Genomic DNA, 22,328 nt, shown 5'->3' on the forward strand with positions numbered 1-22,328 from the left:
ACACGCAGTGAATATATAGTTGTAGGTGAACCCGCTATAGGTGTGAATGGTTCTCTTTTCTTTGCTGCCTGTGCGCGATAGGCTGCAGTGCTATTTGCATTCCTCGCAATCGATGCAGCAATCCGCGGTGCATCCGCGCTGTTTTCAGCGCCGACGCTCTGTGTCGTGTGCTCAAATTCACGTGTGTATCACTTGAGAAGCGGTGGTTGGGCTGCGTGACTAGATCTTTAGCTTTCACTTATTGCCCAGATAAAGTGGTCCTTTTGTACGAAAGATGTGGAACACGTTAGAATGAGTACGCGGTGCCTTTCAAGGAAAGTACCACCGAAGAAAAGTTTCTGGAAGGGACATAATATGAATACGGACAGCGCAACTGCAATCCACGTTTCCCCTTCACGCATCCATTGGGCAGTGCCTGTGCCTGTCGTCCCCACCCTTTTTTCTTGTCCCCTTTTTTTCTTTACTTTTTTTATTCTTTCGTCTTTCCGCAGCGCACTTGTGGTAACCTTTCGAGGTGGGCCTCTGACAAAGCTGCCCGAGAGTGACAAATGAGCAGCGACGGGACAGGTGGAGAGCGTTAACAAACCCCGCTTGCCCGTCCCTTTAGATGCATGCTGTGTGGCTGTGCGCAGGCGCACTTTGTGGCACGCTACTTGACCGCCGGCAGGCTCCGAAAATGGCGAGAACGGAGCTTCCTCCCCGCAAAAAGAATGATGAGAGTTGGGATGGAGGATGGGGGAGACGGGGGCAGCTATTTTTAAGTTATACGCTCGTTAGTTCCGCATGCCACGCATAACCACGATACCGAGAGACAGGGTGTATAGCGATTCGAAAGCGACCGTCAGGGCATTCCAGAAAGGCCGCGGGTAGCCCGGCAGGTAGTTCAAATTCTGAAAGGTTCCAAACACGGCGACCGCTCCACACACTCCCTCCTTTGGTTCCCTGCCCACGTCGGGGCGATCGAGGCGGTTCCTCTGAGCCTCAACGAGTCTGCCCACGAGGCTGCGCGTGGCTTTACCGACCCCACTGCCCTCGGATCGGACGACTCTCCCGCCGGACACAGGGACGCTCCTGTCACGCACAATGAAATTACTAAATTCTTTTACTTAGCGCGAAGGGTCTTCCCGCCGCCTCAGTCCGAGCTAAGCAGGCCGCAGGCGGTCACGCTCAGACTCCTGCAAACTTACTCCTACCCAAATCCGGCGTCCCTTAACAGCATATATCCTGACATTTACCCGAATTGTTCTTGCGTGGCCTGTGGTGAGGCTGCTACTTTGTCTCACATGCTCTGGGAGTGCGGGTCGAATTGGTCGAAGTTCACCAAGGAAGAGTGGGACGCGCTCCTGCGAACTCCCGTCTTTGAAGACCGAGTCCTGGCCGTCCAGCGTCCCCATGATCGGGCCGGCAGGCTAGATCTGTTCGTCCCGTCGTGGGATTAGCCGGGTGCGCGTTTCATCGCGTTTTGCTGGACCCAATAAAAGTTTACTCACTCACTCACTGCACACATGTGTCGAAAGGAGACAGCTGAGCTACCAACGGAGAGTTGTCCGCTGCAAATCTAGGCGATTGTATACTCTTTCGAGAGAGAAAACTCCGGACATGCTCTGCACTCAAGTGTTCGCTTTAACAGTGGACCGTTCTGTACAAACACAGCTATGTGTTTCTTACAAAACTCGAGGGTCAGCTAACGACCTCATCATTAGAACAACTTCGTGGGCTAGGTGCATTTGTGGTGGCGGGATTGACTGCGCATATAAACATGAACCACGTAAGAAAAAGGGACGTACATTAGCGCGACGAGGAAACAAACACATCTAGGCGGGAGTAGCAAGGATACAGGGCGGGTATCGAAAAAAAAAAAAAAAAAAAAAAAACATGGACAGGACAAATATGGACAACATGAGCGCAAGCGCTCGCATACCATTTCTGTTTTCTTATGTGGTTGGGTTCATACGCACAGTCAATCATGCTATAACATCATGACATCATCGTCTGTCAAAATTCGTTATTCAACTGCTGCCTCCTTGTTCAGCTTTTATGTTTGTTTTGTGCTCTCTGACGCCTGTTTAAAGCCGCAGTTAAACGAAAACAGAGCAAACTATGTATCTGTCTCTGTTCCTTGTCCCGTGCTATAGTTTATGCTATTTTCTGTCTAAACACCATGCATACCAATAACCCTAACTGCAAACTATCTCGAAGTTCAGTCGTTTTTTCCTCGCCGTTCTTTCCGGTGTAAACGGCGCACTGTCGACCATCACCTTGCACATTTATACGCTAAAAAAGTATATGCTTCTCTTTCTCGCCGCCGCTTTAAACGCACGGCCGCGTGAGCTCAAATAGAATGATTCTTGTTGGAAAGACTGGGGTTTGGTTGAGCTTCCGCCCGACTTTTCGTTCTCCATGTACGAGCAGAGTCTGCGTTTCGCTATTAGTACACGCGAGCGATTTCGGCGTTCGCGAAAAAGGTTTGACTCTCCTGAAACTGATCGCTGCGCAGAATAGACCGGAGACGTCGTTCTCATAGAGCTGAGCACGCGTATATATTAGCGCACATATACGCGAGATGTGCTCTTATACGGGTTTGATGCAGCGAATCTGTTGTGTACCCCGGCAATCTGATCGCGGTCACTGATCTCATGACTCATGACGAAAGGAAAAACAATATGCAGATTTCACGCACTGCGGGAATCGATGTAAGCGAAGCTTTCTGTGCTGTTTGCGTTCATCGACGATGTTTGGCGGTGACGTTGACGGCCTATACGGCAGTCTTGATGTATATGTTACCTTGCGCGCGCCGCTTGTGTTTGTCAATGTAAACGCAGAACACACAGCGACACGCGTTTGCTCGAGGCGTTGTTGTGTGCCATTATGCGTAGCCTGCAAGGAAGTTGGCACTGTCATTCCTTCACACGGGCGCATCGCATCGTGGCTGAAGTGTTGATCTGCTGGACAGCCGCTTGCGTGTTGTCGTCTTGACGCCGCGATGCTTTAGTGCCGCTTTGCGTCTGCACGCCCTGCGTCAGTTGTCCGCATGTACAAGCTTGCACGGTGTTTATTTTTCAGAAATAGCAGGAACTGGCCGTATCGTATATTATAACTTGAATTGACATTTTGACAGTTATTCCGCAACTGTTGACATGTCTAGTAGTAGCGTTTCTTTTATTGTAGAGACCCCAAATGAAGCATGCTTTCTGACTGCGCATTTTCCTTCTCCCACCATCATCCCAAGTAGGCAAGCTGCCACGAGCGAAGCATGCTTGTCACGAGCCAATAATAGCCATGGCTATTATTCACCCGTTTCGTCAGGGCGTTGGCATTACGCATTCCCTGTCACCTCTTTATACCACACTATCTCCCCTCTGGGCTGTTGCACGTGAGTACAAAAGTAAGCGCTGCAGGATCTGCAATGCTTTTGCGGGGCGCTAACGCGTAATTACAGCCATCCAGAGTTCATTGTGTCGATAGCCAGGGAGTTGCAGAGGGCATTGTGACCAGAGAGCTCCGGCCGGAGGGCATTGCATGTGGCGACGCCACAGCAATGCCGTAGCAGCAGTGGATAAGTCAAGGGAAGAGGCAAAAAAAGCTTCGCTTTCAATAGATCAAGAAATATAGACTCCCCACAGAATAAGTGGGTATATATAGGGACGCTTGCGCAAGTTCGTAATTCATTGCAACAAATGGACACAGCATGCGCAAAGCAACTAATTTTCTTGTATAATAGAACTACTTCGTTTACCGCGCGCTGTGTCGCACGACATATATATATATATATATATATATATATATATATATATATCACGTGACAATAACCACAGATCGCATGCTAATACGTACGCTTCCTAATCTACCATTAAGACATATTCGCTGACCAGGCCATTCTTTCGAAAAACTCAGAGCTACTATACTTGATCAGGCTTTCATTCCAACCACGATCGCGAAGTCCGCGAGTCTGACCTGATCTATAAGTTTAACACCGTGTCATCTGGCATTAACGAAAGCATCCTTGACATTAGCCGTGACTCCCTATATGTGCCATTAGACGCAGCTTTCTTTCAAAAGCCCTCTTCTTTTTTTCTGCGCAGTCACCGTAATTATATGTCCCTAATGCCCATATTCTCCGCACGACACGGGATTCCACAGCACACGCGCCAACAAAAGGACCTCATCATTCAGCCTGCTCACTATGGCGGTTACTGAGCAGTGCGTATCACCTGCAACCTGCATGCATTATACATTCGCACGGCGCTTTATTATCCCCACAATGTTTTTTTCTTCGTGTGGTTTGCATTGTAATGTTTAGTAAACTAAGGATTCATTTCTGTACTGTATATGCCACGCGTGAGCCACATTTCGATGTTTTAGGTTTGATCTCGAGTGGCTCGCATTGCAATGCTTAGTAAACTAACAATTGATCTCTGTGCTGTGTGCTACGTGGGTACATGTGCTAGCTGCCACCCCTGCTTATATTACTTGATTAGTTCCGGCCGGAACATGTCTGGAAACAGTGTACTTGTGAAGTGTATCTTTTTAGTCACGTGCGATTTGACAGTATACTGTCGCGAGTACCGAAAGAATGCCAAATTTCCTATGACCTATACCGTATGATCAACTTCGCCGGTGTTATCGCTATTTTTACGTTGTATTGTCGTTATTGTGCACAACACTATCTCATGTATATATAGCGTGTTTATAAGGAAACCCGATGGCATGTACTTGTGGCTTTGACGAAGGCTGGTCCACCAGTCGAAACGTTAGCAAAATATACCGTGCAAATACAACTGTATACGTCGTACTCTTTTTTCTTCATTATACGCTATACTGGGGACAGCGTGATTTCTTTATTCACAACTATATATATATATATATTATGAAAGAAATGCTCACACGTTTAACAACAACAAAAATACTATTATTTTACTGACGTTACGGCTGGTGGTCCGGCCTTCATCGGAGTGAATGAGAATACACAAGACGTTCGTTCCCAAGGTGTCGGAAAGTCACGTGGAAAGGACATGTGGCTCCAAACAAAGTGTTAATAAGTGTGAGCATTTCTTTCATAATATTTTCACCGGGTTCAGCGTAAACTCCTAAGTGACTATATATATATATATATCGAATCGTGCCATCACCACGATTCGATAGTGAGCACGCGCCGACTTCGGATGATCGATTCATCTTTACCACCTCGGGATCGGGCGTCTTCGTTAAGAAAAGCTATGTTCGTTCTTTTGACTACATCTTCATTCTGATGAATCCGAAGTCCCCCACTAACGCGTGCCTCATTTTCGAATCGTGGTTATGGCACGTAAAACCCCAGAATTCAATTAAGCTTTTCTTAACGCCGCAAAGACAACACAGACGCTCTCTCTCTTTTTTTTTTTTTTTCGGTCCGTGCTCACGCAGGCGAAGAAGCTCGCATGCACTGGCGCATAACGTGTCTGTGTTTTCTCGTGATTTCGAACGTGCTTCGTGGCAATCGCGTAGCCAACGGATTTCGAGAGGCGTGCACGAAGAAACAACGCACTGTATATAAAGGCCCATTCACACTTGCGACTAGGCGAGGTCGCGCGACCGATTGCGACTGGCGACCAGAAAGCTACTCAAGACGAACGATGTTCACACTGACAAATGCGACCGACGAGTCGCTAAACCGAAATGTCTCGCGATATGCCGTTCACGTCTGCTTGAATGTCATCGCCGCGTAAAATAAGCCTCAGCGTATACGGACGTCATGTTCCTTCGCATCTGATTGGTTCAGCTGCTCTGCGACTGCGGTCGCGCGACTGGCCCGAAACAGTCGCAGTCGAAACAGTGAGCGACTGGCCCGAAACGGTCGCATTTCGAGAAAAGCGACCATTTGCGACATGGTCGCTTTGCGACTAACTTGGTCGCGCGACCTCGCCTATAGTCGCAAGTGTGAATGGGCCCTAAAGGCTCGGCAAGTGCATGCGACACGATTTCAACCGAGTGTTCAGAGCGGTTTAGAAGGAACGCACCAATGTGCTGCTCACGCATCTATACAAGTGCCGGCTGAAGCTATATGCGTGAATGTTCGCACATGATGTGTATTGTTGTGATCCAGTTCTGGGGTTCGTGGTTCGGCCGTCACACAGAGGAGCACTTCCGCCGTATACGGCGCGCCTACCGGGGCGTCGCATTTAAGCGGAACCACGCCGTCGTCCATCGCAGAGAGTGTGTATACCTTGTGATGATATGAGGTCGGGAGGTTGACGGAAACGAGATAAGGGTTTATCTTATACATATTTACAACTCACAATTGGCTCCTTGGATATATAAGAGCACACTCCATGTCGGAGCACATCACATATGTCCGATCTCCACTGTATACATGTCTGAGCACATGCACTATGAATGTTTGCATACACATGTCAGCTCACTGTATACACTGCACCAAAGCTGTTCCCTATTAAAACAGTCGTTCTTCTAGACGACTGTTTGGTAACTATAGACGAGGGAATTTCATGACCGCGTCTCGGCCAATCATAATGGTCGAACTGTTCGTAAAATTTCACCCATGACGTCGCAGCATTCCGCCGAATCAGTGGATCACTCTGTACCACCGACGCGGGTTTAGTAACATCGCGGACAAGCTCATACGAACGCATGCATTGTAAGAAGTAGCGCATGTTTAATAATTTTACCTAAATGATTTAATTACCTCCGCGGTGTTTATCGTGAAGCACCGTGCTCACGAAGTACGGCGATATATAAATTGCGGGACCTAAAGGTAGCGGACGATAATTAGTTCCGCATATCTCATTAAACGCAAGCAGAGTTTCATTTTGCGCAGTATATTTACATAGCGCTAACATTTCTGGGGACGCTGCTTCCGTTTGAGTTTGTTGTTTCTAAAACCGTGGAGCTGGCCTCACGACAACAGTCTCTTGTTTAATTCGAGCAGCAGAGGTTTGGTGCGAATTTTGTGTGCCGTTATACGGAACATCAAGGCGACATCGCAAGCGCATGGAATGGAAGCGGCAGTTGTTAATCTTAACACATTGAATTCGCACATCGGGAACATGCGCGATATGGGAATAAAATTTGAAGGCATGCAGGAAAGAATGTTAGCCGCTTCTCCCGCGTGGCGGCCGGGATATCTGCGCTTAAAAAAAAAAAACATACAAATTACCTATCTGTGTTATTCGAGTAAAACCTACAGAACAGGCGCATGTTCGTCAGTATAATACGTCCGTGGATAACTTATCGCACTCGGGCGCCATTGGCAGTGCACGCGTGTCTGTTGGCATGTTATAAATCGCAGATCCGGCACACAACTTGGTGGACGTACAGCCTAGATGACAAGTACATATTTATAAAATATCTATGACACATGAATTTGCTTTTAGGGGATTAATTGTAAATACAAGGAGGTGCATTCACGCGGTCTTGCGGGAAGTTGACATATATAGCAATAAACATAAAAATAATAATAAAGAAATAAGCTTGGAAGAAATAAAGTGAGACGCGCATAACCGCGACTGTCACTCAAGCGAGCGCAACACAAGCTTTCTTGTCAGCGTGACAGTCGAGGAAGGATAAAAAAAAAAAAAAAAAAAACGGGCCAACAGAACGAGCTTTTTCATCCGAGGGACAACATACGTGAGGTGAAAGGAAAGTAAAATAGAACAAAGGCTACCCCAAGCGCGGACGCAACAATGACGCACAAAAGGGCAGCGACGTATACGGCGAGCTCAGGTGTATTGTCTTTTCAACGCAAGAGCGCAGCCGGTGGCGCACTAATTGCGTGCGCTCCGTCAAGCCGTCGCCCGCCGGGTAACAACCTTCGAGCGAGCTCCCTCCCGGCCTCTGCCACCAAAATAAATAACAAAGCGCGCGCGCGCTACGCGGGGGAGCGAGCGATACGAAAACAGCGCAACGCACGGAACATAAAAAGAAAAAAAAGGAAGAACCGGCACACTCGAGCGGCGGCGGCGGCGGTGAAGGGGCCCGCGATCTGCTTCTCCGTGGCGAACCCAGACAAGCAGGGCTGCATGAAGCAGCGAGCGAGCGTTGCTGCAGCAGCAGCAGCGGGCACAGTGGAAGCCAGCAAAGCCGGCCGAGCGAGCCCCAGCGCTCGGCTAGTCCGACAGGGCAAGCGAGGAACGCGACCGAGCGCAAATGCCATTAGCGTCCGCCGAAGGGGCGCAGGGGGTTCTCCCGCGCGCTCCCATTTGCTGACGCGCTCCGAACAAAAGCCATCCGGGCAGGGCATCACGTGGTACCAGCGGGCCAATCGGCGCCCGCTGGCGGTGCTTCTCCTCGTTCCCGCGGCGGGGAGAAGACGGCGGCAACGGCAGCAGTCGGCGGCGCGCACCATTTTCCAGCGGAGCCTCGGCGCCGCGTCGGTTGGATTTTTCCGGTCGCTGTGGAGGATTTCGACCCCCCGTTTGGACCGCTTCCGGCCGCTCCTCATCGGATCTGACGGTGAGTGCAGAATCTGCACGCTTCCGCGAATGCGCCACTGCATGCGGCATGTCGCTGCGACGCCTCGTTCTCGAGCAGCGAGCGATTTCTGGAGCCCCGTCTGCGCGACCGGTCGCCTCCGAGCGTGCCAACATGGCGACTCGGGAAAGGTGCGGCGCTCGTCCGCGCTCCCCGGTTTTTCGCGGGGCTCGCGCGGTTGCTGTCGTCGGCGGTCGTCGCTGGTCGGTGACGGCTGCTCCGGGGCTTACGGAGTGCGTCCGAAACGTTGGTTTGAACGCCGACGTCGTGTTTTCGCTGGTACAGCTCGATACCGGGAGGTATACCGTCAAGCTGTCACCCGCCGCCGCTTTGCTGGCCCGCTCACCACCGTAGCTCCCCGCGCCAACGACTCTGGCTTCAACGCCGATGCCCTGAGCGTCGATCCGATTGTCGGACGATATTGTCTAGGGTCCAAGCTTATTGCCTACAAGTCGATTGTGGTGGTGTCGCGCTTATTTTCGTCGTATTCGACTCGAGTTTGCGTGCCGCCGGTCCTCTACTTCGCGGCGCTGGATGTGGGGTGTGGGTAGCTCTCCGAAACTCGAGTTTTTTCGATATAACTGCGATAGCTGGCGCACTTATCGGCTGTTGGGCGTTTAGTATACACTTCAGTGATCACTTTAACACTATCATCCAGGTGGCTAGTCGTACCGTCGGCGCGCACCGAACTCGATTTCGGCGCCTTACCACGGGCGCTGTGCGCCAGCTTCACGTGGTGGTGCTACGGAGCGTTAGGCCTAACGACTGAGCGCGGCCGCTTACCCGTGCTCGGGGGCCCAGAGAGGCCTGTTCGGACCAAGGTTTCGGCCAGGTCTCGTTTTCGACTCTACAATGTCTCTAGTACCTCCAGGACAAATATTTAACATCATCCCCGACGTCCGACTGTGCTTTTTGCGCGTTCTGCGGCGGTTCCGCAGTAGCAGACGGAACTTTTTGAAGCCGCTTTGAAGGATTCGTGCCCCGGGTTACTTCACACCCGCAGGGCCTTAACTCACACTTATGTAAGTACAAAACCAAAAGGACTATGCAGTTGTGACCTGTCGCTCTTCGTTAGCGAGCCGTTTCAGCGCACGAGGACATTTTCTGCGAGCGGCCGGCCGAGGCCGTCCCATAGCCGGGGTATGCCTTTCGCTCGCTTTCTTCACCGCGGTTTCGGCCCTGGCTCGTCAGCATTACCCAATTTCTTACGTCCTTTTGGTCCTTTATCGGACCGCGTGCGATTCATATCGGAAGAACTTATTTTTCTTCACATTTCGGGTATACCGTTTTTGGTCTTGCCACTTCGGACTCGAATCGCTCGCGAATTTTAGCATTTAATTCCTAGAAAACGCTTAAAATCATCCAACATGAATATCTCTCTGGCGTCGACGATGTATTTTGTCTTTGTAGTCTGCTATGAATAACGCTGTTCCGTCTCGCCCGTGGGACGTTCACCTTGGAGTGAAGCTGTCGTTGACCTTTCATGTTGAGCTTCAGTTTTTGCGCGGGAAAGTCGTGACTGACGGCGCATGTTGCAAATTCTGATGCTCAGTAATTTACGAATATACACGCACGCGGCAAACGTTGCAGGGTTGGGACGTTGCATGATATCGACTCGTGGTGACACTGCAGGTATTTATGACAAGGAGAGAGAGGCTGAGGCATTGAGCAACATCACCACTACCGTGAAATGTCACTCCAGTGGAGTATGTGAAATAGTACTTCCATGGTATTTGAGAGTAACGACGTATACTATATGAAGATGCGAAGGCGCACAGCAGCAGCTATAGCAGGACTCCTGGAGAGTAAGATAGAAGAGGGGTTGAGGAGTCTCGTCCACTTAAGTTTCGACTTGTTTCACTTTCGAACAGGGTTTTTTGAGGGCCGTTCCTGTTAGTCAAGCTTTGGTTCGGGCGTGCACGGCACGATGACGTACACAACTACGACATTTCGTCGACACCTATAAAGCCTAGCTGATTGACACAGTCATCATTCGTCCCCGTCACTGCCTCATGCAGCATCGCGGTTTTCGCCGGGGGACAGCGTTTTCTTGCCGGTTTCTACTCAGAAACGGGACACGTGCAGGCGATCTCAGGGGCATCGGCCTGTGTGGCCGGCGTCGCGTTTTTGACGAGACATCGGCGAGGGAACTCTGTACCCTGCATGAAGGAAGCCGCGGTGGCGTGACGGGCGCGCCGGATGAGAGGAATGCTGCGGAATGACTGCTGGGTGCGCTGAAAGCCGCATTGTCTGGTGTCGGGATACTTTCATGGGCTTCGTAAAGGCAAATTCGCGGAGGGATTCTCAAACCGGGCGTTTCTTGCGCGAGCTTGCTTGCCACTGAATGGCTCCTATGCGTCTGTTGCTATTGCTGCATGCTATTTCTGGTTGAGCATGTTAGTGTTGCATGTTTTCCAGGAATGCACGTGTGTGAGTTTTTCAGGTGCCGCTGAAGTTCTCAAGGTCAAGGGAAGGGGGGGGGGGGGTTGTCTTGCAATGTATATATCGAGAAGTCGGCCGGGTGCTCACGGTTGCCGTTAAGAATAATTGATCTATAGGGGGAAACACAGCGGGAGTCTTGGAATTCGTTAACGTCGCCATTTGAATTCGGAAGAATAGCGGCGCGAGTGATTTAGCATTAGGACGGCTACAAAGAAAGAAGCAAATGAAAGAAGCCCTCGACAGAATCATGGAGTCTCGAGCCTCGTATACTTGATCACGTTGACAACTCCGGGCAACTATATGGGTGGAAGCCATGCGCACGTGTAAGCGTGACAAATAACCGCTTTGTTGATGGCTTTCTCGAATGAGTTGGAAAACGTGTTTGGGAAGAGACACAAGGTTGCTTGCAAAATAATTAAATTATGGGGTTTTACGTGCCAGAAACTACGATTTCATTATGAGGCACGCCGTAGTGGGGAACTCAGGGATAATTTGGACCACCTGGGGTTCTTGAACGTGCGCCTAAATCTGAGTGCACGGATGTTTTCGCATTTCACCCCCATCGAAATGAGGCCGCCATGGCCGGGATTCGACCCCGCGACCTCGTGCTCAGCAGCCAAACACCATATATAGCCACTCACATTACAGTTACAAGCAAACCACGACAGGTTTGCTTGTAAAATAAGTACAGAGATCTCTTCAGTGAAGAGAGTTGAGTGCGACTTATAAACGTCAAAAGTGGTCACAGCAGTGACGTCTGCAGCGAAAGCCCGCTGTATATACATATACACTGTAAACGGAAATAACTCTCAGGTGGGAGTATAATGCTTGTCCTCTAGCGACCCCCCGGTTGGGAGTTTATTATGCTCCGAATGATCGGAGTATAATTTTTACTCCGAGCGGGCGGAATTTTTGCGTGGTGCCTTCGGAGTTTTTTTTTTTTTTTGTCATTTTTATTTTTTACTTCGAGCTGGACGGAGTTTTTTCGAGGTGCACCGGGAGTATAAAAAAGACACGTCAATTTGCGTGGAGAATTTTTATGTAGAGGCTTCGGGTCAAATTCCGAAACATACACACAAGCATAAGCCAAATTCTGCGAAACAAGTGAACGAGACCAAACAGACCAAGCAATACATAACACAAACATTTGAGAAACACCCGACGAAGAGCTGTGAAAGCCATCCAACGCACACTCGACACACAACAAGAAGCAACCCTGCCAGTATATATAGCCACGATAATGTGGGCCTCGAAACGGCCTAGCGAGCAGCTGTAGTGTTTTCAGAGTTACGACTCACAGGCTCGCACATATGAGATCGGTCTCTCTGAAAGCAACATGAAACATAAATCCACACGGAACTGTTAACTTAGAATATTGAAAAAATAACGTTCATGGCATAATTTTTCAAAATTAGAATGCCATTCCGTGAGCGCTGAAGCGACTTCGCACACTGCCGGAGTCCGCGGCCAAAAAGTAGTGCGTTATTTACAGTACGCAAGAAAAAAGTACGTGCGCGTGCTTCATGACAAAATTAGCTTCATGCGAAAGAATTGTGGCTGGATAACAATTTATTACATGTGAGCATGACCCGTAGCAGCCTACGTAACACCGAAAATTGCGTAGTCATACATTTTTTGACCGCACTACTTGCTCCGCGTCCAAGCAATGTCTCTCGGCTGTGAAACGAAGCCATATCCCTCATCTGGCAAACGAATCCTCACGCTCGGAGCCAGCAGGTATGCTCCTAAATCAGTATGTTGGATGGAGCTGATGTTAATGCAATATCCGAAGCAACGACGTGATCAAAACAGAACTGCGCGATAACAATTCAATTCACATCGCTCAGTAAGAAGCTTTATTCACAGTACGTACTTACGTCCTACCGTATTTCTTGGGCGAGGATATCCGTACACAGATTCATAAAAGAGTTGCTTGCACCACGGTCTAACTTACTGGCAGCACAGCACCGTGACGAACTCGGAATATGGCATTCATGTGCGGCTATCACGGACGTTGTCGCTCGAACCGTGACTGCTGTTGCCATTGCTACGCGGCACTTTACACCGGACGTTGTCAGAATATACTCAAAAGGACATAAAAGTGGTATTGAACTCACTGAGGAACACAAGTCAAGGTCACGCAACACGGAAGCACAGCCAGAAACCCGAGCCGACATCACGAGTCAAGCGGCAGCTTCGTGGTCACAACTAAGCCTTTTTCCGCACTTGAAATCGTTGCTCTTGCATTCATCGTTGCCAGCAGAGTGATCACAGCTAACGCACATGAAGATGAGATGCAGTGAGCTTCAGACAGGCCTATAACACTTTCTGGAAGGAAGTATAGGAAAGAAAATCGGCGAAACGCTGGCACGGAACGACACTTCACAGATGTAAACAAACCGTCAGCCATGAGCACCGCCGACTCCGCCGAACGCGGCCGGTCGCTGGCGCGGCGCACAGCCTTATGGGAAGCACCACGTGACCAACCTGTTCTGGCAGGGGAGTTTTTTAAAACTCCCTGTGCGGAGTTCCCGGGGAGAACAAAATTTTGAAGGCGGAATAAAATCACGTCATGTCCGCCCTTATCCTCCCACAGGTTGTGAGCGGAGTGAAACGAGGGAATGCCGTTGTATTCCTCCCATACATCGGAATAAATATTGAAGGATGGGAGTATATAGGGCACATCACCTCCTTAAAATTCCCATGCGGGGGTATTTTCGTTTACAGTGTAGAGAACGAAGGCAGCGCTCATATGCTGCCGAAAAGTGCATCTCAGGTTGTCCTCGACCGATCGCGACACGGACAAAAGCGCCGCATATTTGAGGGAGAGGGAGGATCAGATCAACTTTATTTTAGTAACTGCTGTTTGTCCGTGCCGTCGTCTTTGAGAGAACCTACGAGCAGGCATCTTGCAATGCAATGGGATAATTGGAGATCACAGGGAAGAGGCCTTCGTCCTGCAGTGGACATAAATATAGGCTGATGATGACACCCAGGATGCGGTTCAGACTATGCGTGCATGGAGCTTGTTACGTCATCCTGCGAGCCTTGGGTGTAGCGCACACCTGACACGGGACAATAGCGCGACACACACGCAGGCAGTCGCTTTATAAAGTCGCATCGTGTGTGTTTATCAGTAAGCTGTTACCCAAAGGAATGCGGCCAGAAAGAGAGAAACGCTGTGTATCTGCGCTTGCCCGCGCCGTTCATCGACGCCGTGGCACAACGAACATATACGTGGAGGTAGCTCCATATTATAAATCAGTATATAGAGGACGTGCATTGCACGCGTTCGACGCGTCATGCAATCGACTCCGCGAAGACGCGGGAAGATGTATATATATAGCCTCGACTGCGTGAAATGCATGAGGTGCTCAGTCGGGGCCGGCACTTGTTTTTGAAAGTTCCAGCATTATACATAAGGAGCTTTAATAGCCCAGCTGAGCCTCATATACGTATACAGTCCAACCCGAATATAACGAACCCTGATAGAGCGAATTATTCTCAATCGAACGCGTGAACCTTATACTGACCGAAACTCGCTTACAGAATATAACTGCATGTTTCATAATGAACGGCATGGGCATCGCATATATCCAACTCGGCGTGTGCATATGCGTATATAGCTTTGTTTTCAATAAATGGAAACCTCTCTTTGCGTCTTTTCTCCACTGGAGAAACACAAAAGTTTGTTATAGGCGAGTTTCCGTATATCGAATCACGTGATATATTGAACTGTATTTAGCACACGCGCGTATTCGTTATGACCATGCAGGTTCGACTGTCAAATCATCTGACCATGTGGTATATAAGTAACTTCGCGCCGTAAAAACCGGGCATATAAAACGATCAACGCTTTTGTAACTTACATGCAGATACAAAAAATGAGGCTACTCTTAAAGATGTGTGAAAGCGTTTTAGCGAGCGAGAGAGAGAGAGAGAATCCATGCTCTATATATATTAATCAGTCAATTTGTGTACTTCGCAAACTTACAACCAATGAGTCTAAATGCAAATATCCACACGGTATTCTACAAGATTCGGTATAGCACGCTCGTTTATACGCTGGGAAAAAGTGCTCGTCATCTGCCCCCATCGTATACAATGGGACAAAACACTGACGAAGCGGCTGACGCGTGGTCTGGAGCTTCTTTAAAAGGCCACTAAAGGGACATATATTAGGCTGATCTGAAGGTGATATCGCTAACAATTAACCCCCTGCAATTGACAAATGGTTCGGTCGTGAGCGGCGCCTTGATATGCCATCGATGGCACGCATGATCGATGCGTTTGCACGCATTGATATGCGCAAGTGTGCACGTTTCATGCTTGCAAAAAAGGACGAGTTTGTAGCAAGAAGGCGTGGCGCTCCACGAAGCGGTACAATGGCCTGCGTTGTCTCGCACAATCTAATTGTCATGCACGCTCACCCTTCGCGGCGTGCACGTACTTCAGTTAATGGAACACCGATTTCGCGGCTATGTATGTATGTATATATATATATATATATATATATATATATATATATATATATATATATATATATATATATATATATATATACGGGGTGATCATTTCTAAGCTTTCTGGAACTTTTATTAAAGTTCTAGTTCGCCTGTTGCAGGGAATTTTAGTCCTTGATCTGGATTTTTCAGAGAGGCGGACATTACTTGCATGGGAAATTGAAACATATATTGAATTAATGGAAAAGTCACTAATTAACTTCCTTAGTATTTACTTTACTGATTGCAGTTTACGAATTGTAGCCGATGAGTTTGCCAGACGATACCACTTGGAATTAATTTCCAGAATGACATCAGTTTGACATGACAAATTGGTGATGATGATGACTTATTGGCATTTCCTTTGAAACGGGGTGTTGACAAATAGTCACCTAGCCTACTTCAGTTTATCAGGTATGCTGTACATGCTCTTCATTCTAGCATTTTTTGTACACATCTCCGTAGCAAAGGTCTGGAATGGCAGCGCCACCTGTCGGCGATGTCGAGAGCTAGGCGCGAAGGCTGGTTTGTACTGATTTCGCAGCCGATCGGCAGGCATGCAAAGTGCGGTATATACAGGAGGCTACGGTTGGCTACGGTTTGCGGCATGACAACGCGCTCCCTGTTGTCATCGCGCTGCTTCTCGCACTTCTTGCGCGCCATACGCAAAGCTTGGCGAATAGGTAGAATGGTGGTGGTGCTCCAGCGGGTGGGGTTAGCCATGGCATACATAGCCGGCAATTGTTCCGCGTGAGCCTCCGGTGAGTCGAGATCAGGAGTGTGTCACCAGGTGTCGGAAGAGCCCCGTGCCTCGCATGAAGGCAATCGGCAGTCGTTGCACTCTCTTCCCGATTGCCGCGGGCCCTTCGGGGGAAACGACGTCTTCGAAAAGACCATTCTTTTGCAGGCTGTCAACCATCGCTTTTCTTTCTGTGTCGGAACTGCGGGCATAGCTATCTGAAATGTTCGATGTCGCCGATATCGCCACAGAAGGCACAGAGCGGGGAAGCGCATCGTCTTATATCACCGTGTATTCGAAATTGAAATCGTAATTGAAAAACTCGCAATGGCCAAAAAATATCCCCCACCTGGCTGTATACCTGCGCGTTTGAACCCTGAACGCGTTCCCGTCGCACGCAGCGCCACGTATATAAGACGGTCGCCGTGTTTCATTGTGATTTTGTGCAGCTCCTCGCTCCCGCTGTGCATGGCTTGACGTGAGAAAAAGGAGCATGATTTTTTGTCGCGAGATGGCGCTGGCTAACACCTTGAAACACGATTGCGTGTATGTGATGATTGTCGGCAGTTTGCGTTTCTGGAACGGAAAAAAAAAAATCGATATTCTGCTATACGGAAACTCGCTTTGCGCACAATTCTCTTGCGGAATGGTAGCGGTATTTACTTTGCAAAAGCAAAACAGTGTGTATTCGTGACCATGTTCGAAACGGCGGCGTGCGTGTTAGGGTTGTATTTCTATAGAACAGTTTGGATTAGCTGTGATCGGTTGCTAAGGTGCTTCGTCGCCCGCGCGTTCGCTGTAGTTTATTGCTATAGTGGCCAGTCGTTTGCAAAGGGAGAACAGAACACACACGTATATAGGAGACAGACAAACAGTGGGAAGTGTTGTGTTTTGAGGACATCATTGTTCTCCTGATATCAGTCGCAGAAATGCAGAGTCATAGATACATGCCAGCTGATAAACATCGTTGTTCCGCAGTTTTCACTATCAGTAGCGAGGCGGGCAAGCGTGGAGCCCTGCCGGGATATATAGCCGGTGTACGTACATATAATGCTGCCGCGGTATGCGCAAGGGCAGCAGTGATAACTCGCGGTATCGCTGCTTGCGTATCCGATCTGCCACTGCTGCATATGCGACACAATCAGCCCAAGTGTCTCATTCAGCAGCAGGGTTGCACGCGTCAGCATGTTGTCACGCCCACTTAAAGCGGACGCGCCAACTTCTCGCCGCAGTTGGGTGCGGTCGGCACCATGCTTTTTGATAGTAGCAGGGAACAGTTTCGAAGATTGGCGCGCTTTATGAGAGTGAACGTTATCAAAGAGAGAAAGCGTGTCGTGCGTCTTGTTGGCGAACGACAACGCAAAGATTTATTAATGGCATTACGTCGCCTCTAATCTCGCATATCAGTTTGTATCAGTGGGCAAACACGCAGCGGTGACGCTGCATGCATGGCTGCTGCTTGTTCGTTGCGAGGATCATTTGGCCGCACCACAGTGAAATCACACGCCTTCTTACGTATGTAAGCATATCGCGTGTTATAGCTACAAGAGCCAGCGATGCGCGCGACCACGGTCCAACGATCTTCGTTTCCGAAAATGGTCTTCCGTCCAGCCGATTCAGTGCCTGTTCGGAGAGGTTCACGCTTGACGTCGTACCGGGGACAAAGGCACAAAAGGTTCTGGTGCCTTAAAGAAAATGATGCACAAAAGGTGTTCGGTACTTTGTTTAACGAGTAAGCCTTTGTATAATTGTCATCGCGAGTCTGAAGGCGGCACAACAATGTGTCACCAGAGCGGGAAACTTTTGACGTCATTTGTAGCTGGAAGGTTCAAGTGTATGCAGACGACAGTCCGAAAGGTTTAGAAGACCAATAAGTGTACACGTGTCATAGATGTAGTTACAGTTAGGAAATTTTCTTGCGGCGTAGGTTCTGGATAGGGGTGGGAACCGTTCGAGCAACGAAAACATTACTGCAGTGTATACCTCAGGTTGACAATTTTCTGCGACCATGAAGTTTATTTACACACAGGGTTTCCCAGCTAAAAGTAACCAATGCTTTAAAATAGACGGAGTGTGCTAGGAGGCTGAGACAAATTAACTCTGTGGTGTTGAGAATCGCGCGGCCTAGTCTGCGGTATACTTTGGTTTTGCAAAGCCATTTAATTAGTATAACTCATTTTCTGACTTTTTAAATATTGGCTTCACCAAGAAAATGCCAATACGAAAGTTTCAGATGACATTAAAAAATGGCCGACTGAAGTATTTGCAACTAAGTACCATTGATGGAGCTTCTTGTACTTGCCTGTAAAGAAAGCTAGCGAAATACAAAAACAAACGCGTGATAGCGCCACTATTTCAGCGCTCCAAGGCTGCATGCCTTGCTTCGGTCTCTGTGTGCCTGCTCGTGAAATATTATTAATACGCGGAAGTTTGTTTTCTCTGCGGAAAACCACATCGGTGCCTCGTGTGTTCCTCACTGTTGGATGTTCTGGCGGGGTCATACTCAAATATCTTGTACCAACTCCCCGATTCCTACGTTTAAGGTAACGTTACCAAGGCATGCCGATGCCGCAGTATCCGTTATGCGATTTAACATGTTATCTACAACATTGCCGAGGTTTTGCTGTTTTCGCGGACAACTTTGTCTTTCCGTCGCGATGTAGGGAACGGAGGGGCAGATCTCCTGAGCGTGTGCTACTGCGCCAAGTAGTATATAGGCAGAGTTTGACAACGCTATTTCGGTTTCTTGGAGCAGACGCTAACTGACATAGCGTGTACGTTACTGCTGTGCGACAGTTTCGCATTTGCCAAAACGCGGAAGTGCGAAACCAGAAAATTAAATTTAACACTGAGTGGCGTACTATTTTTATGTCTTATTTTAATGTAAGTGCTTCGTTACGCTCTAGCGCGAATGAGACGGGAACTGGTTTCACGAGCGCTGTTCCGCGTGCGTTTCTTCGCCTGCGTATAGCTTTCTTTTCATTGCCGCGGAGAAGTCCGCGAGCATATCGTTTGCACGTTTCATTTTGGCTCGCGTTACCGTGTAGGCCGCTCTGAAGTGAGGCGGTTCTCTCGCATCGATCGGTGTCTATGCGCGTTCCTCAACGCGAGCTTTATTTTGTTTTATATCCCCCAGTCTCGACGTCCTTACGACCCTCGCTCGCGGTTGTTTGTGCGCGGCGCGGCCGTCCACTCCGGCGAGCCATGCATGCCGCTGCAGGCGGCGGCGCGCCCTCGCACTGCCGCGAGAGAAGAGCTCGGCGTTGGGCGGGGGAATGAACCGGAAAACCGCGTCGGTGCCCCGTCTCCCACGCGCCGTCCGCGTGTGTGTGTGTGCACGATACCACGGCCGCTCGGCGCGTTTGCGTGCGTATTGTATGCGCGCGCGTCCCCTGAAGCAGCACGCTGTAACCATGGTGAAGGAACAAGCAAACGCGGGACTGAGGCTCAAGGACAGGGGATTTCGGCTCAAGGACACGGGACTGCGACTAAGGGACACGGCGCTATGCGAGCATGTGTGTGTTGTGTGCACGCAAGCAGCACGTTGTAACCATGGTGAAACAAGCCAAACACGGGACTGCGGCTCAAGGACATGAGACACAGCGCTGTCTACCAACCGACGGTTTATTGCGGTGACCACGATATTTACCAGTTAATTAACACGCAAGTAGAAACGGAGCAGACAACACTAAAACCCCCCGTCAGTGCATGCATCTGCCTTATCTCTTATGATATGAGACCTAGAGGTGGGCGGATATAAACTTTTTCGAATACGAGTCGAATACGAATAGTAAGAATCGAATATGAAATATAATATCGAATAGTCAAACGTAGACGCATGTATTTACTGCAGGAATATTACGCCTGCAACTGACTATAGTGCAAACAAGACATCTATCAGGGACAAGGGATCAGTTTTGAAATCGAGATCGCTAATTCTCATTGAAAAAGCTGCCTGAATAGCCTCTCAACTTATTTAGGGTCTGGTTGCAATTAATAATTGCTTTACAAGAATGAATGACTCTGCCTATAGCGTTCCAAAAACGCTAAATAAATGGTTGTCGAAAAACGATTTGAAGGGGGGGGGGGGTGAAGAAGCTTCTGATGGACTTATGTACTGCAGACACGTGCAAGGAGAACATCACTGGTTAGCGCACTAGATAAAACTGCTACTTCATTAGACTCCTAAAAAAGGACCAAATGACAGACTATACAAACAAAAATCACATGTTACCCTTTGTAGACTTCCGCTGCGAAACCGTAAACAAAGCTTGCATTATCCAAATTAGTTTCTGCGTTACCCCTAAAACTTTTTTCGTTGTTTCACTTAAAGAAAATCGGAAAGAGTAACCATACCTTCGCAGTCAGTCGTTGAGAAATATTTGGTTAGTTTACATTATTCGAAAATACCGAACGGTTCCTATTCGAATACGAATAGTTAATTTGTAATATTCGATTCGTATTCGGAACTTATTAAGATTCGCCCACGCCTTTTCCGGAAAGAACGATTGACGGCGCGCTTGTTGAACGTCATCCCATGTATTACTTCACCATGCTAAGTCGCCAACTATAGCTCACATGTGCACCCGTCTTACACTAGCTGTTATGCGCTCAGTAAGGCTTCGACTAGGGTTATAGTGGGTATGATATCGCGTTCTCTTTAGTGCGCTATAGCGCAGTAAACAGAACGACTGTTATACGCTGTATCCGGAGCTGAACTGCTCCGGCTCGGTGATGACGGGCGTGTGTGAAAGACGTGCGAAGCGACCATACAGCTCAGTTATATGCTCACGCGATCGTGCCGACTGGCGTGCATATCCTGTGGAGCGATGTTGGATATCACCATAATCAGCCTACGTTTATGCCCACTGCAGGACGAAGGCCTATACCTGCGATCCTCCAACCCTGTCTTGCGCTAGCTGATTCCAACTTGCGCCTGCAAATTTCCTAACTTCATCACCCCACTTAGTTTTCTGCCGTCCTCGACTGCGCTTCCCTTCTTTTAGTATCCATTCTGTAACTCTAATGGTCCACCGGTTATCCACCCTATATACGCATTACATGGCCTGCCCAGCTTCATTTTTTCCTCTTAATGTCATCTAGAATATCGACTATCCCCGTTTGCTCTCTGATCCACACCGCTCTCTTCCTGTCTCTTAACGTTAGGCCTAACATTATTTCCATCGCTCTTTGTGCGGTCCTTAACTTGTTCTCGAGCTTCTTTGTTAACCTCCAAGTTTCTGCCCATATGTTATAGGATATATCCAAGCCTATACCTTCTCTATGATCGTGAGTCGTTGCGGAATTGGATTCGAAAGCGAATGTCGCTTAGGCGAATCAGCAGCGTTCTGAAGCTGTGTTATAGAGATGCAGGGGTTCGGTTAAGCTTGAGAACTGGGGTCGTATTCTCGGACGATCACTTTCGGCGATACTTTTAGCGCCTTCGCGTGACGTAATGCTCAACCAGTCAATCAGCTTCCAATCAGCTCATTCGGTTTTGCTCAACCAGCGAATCAGCGCCGCTGGTGGCCGAGGAGATATATATTATCGCCGAAAGTGATGGTCCCCCAATACGTCCCTGTATACTGTAAGCTGGATTCACACGACCGGTCGGATTGCTGAATCAGTGCGCAGATGAACTCACGCGACATGGCTGAGCTGCAACGAATCGCGCTCGTCTGCGGCGGCGTCCATGTGGGGCGCGATTCGGCGCCACTCGAGCCACGTCATTGCTCGGCCGGGACTGCACCAGTGATCCGTCCCGTCGTGTTGACCCGGCGTAAAGGACTCCCACAAGGATTTTGTTCCTTCGGAGCACGTGGCCGTGAGTGGTGTTCGACTCCTGCAACCACATCACGGAGAGCTGTTGCAAAGGTTTATTAAACAGACGGGAGATTAAGGCTTCTGCTCCCACGGAGCGTGATTAACAACCGCGTTGCCTACAATTCGTTGAGCTGAATAGGTCAATTTCAAACCACTTTGAACCTAAAAGATGTGTAGTTAAAACGCCACTTGATGGCGCGATGCGAAAGTGAACGCGAGAAAGTGCCGCGCGGCACTTTTTTTTTTTTTTTGTATTTCGCGCGCTTTCTTTCAGGCTTGGAAAATACTTTCATGTATAGCACGTATTGAGCAACAGAAAGCTAGGTCGGAAATTTTTCTAGATTGTCTACAATGTTCTC

General features: G+C 48.9%; 1 protein-coding gene across 1 annotated transcript in view; it reads left to right on the top strand.

Moving 5' to 3' along the window:
• The first annotated feature begins 8,306 nt into the window (after positions 1-8,306).
• Positions 8,307-22,328, top strand: part of LOC119442278 (polycomb group RING finger protein 2-like) — a 63,333-nt gene continuing 49,311 nt past the window's right edge. The window contains exon 1 of the mRNA XM_037707095.2: positions 8,307-8,445. The gene's annotated coding sequence lies outside the window, so the exon portion shown is untranslated. The remainder of the gene's footprint in view (positions 8,446-22,328) is intronic.

Source organism: Dermacentor silvarum, chromosome 2 (assembly GCF_013339745.2).
Source record: "Dermacentor silvarum isolate Dsil-2018 chromosome 2, BIME_Dsil_1.4, whole genome shotgun sequence".
In the NCBI taxonomy this organism is placed as follows: Eukaryota; Metazoa; Arthropoda; class Arachnida; order Ixodida; family Ixodidae; genus Dermacentor; species Dermacentor silvarum.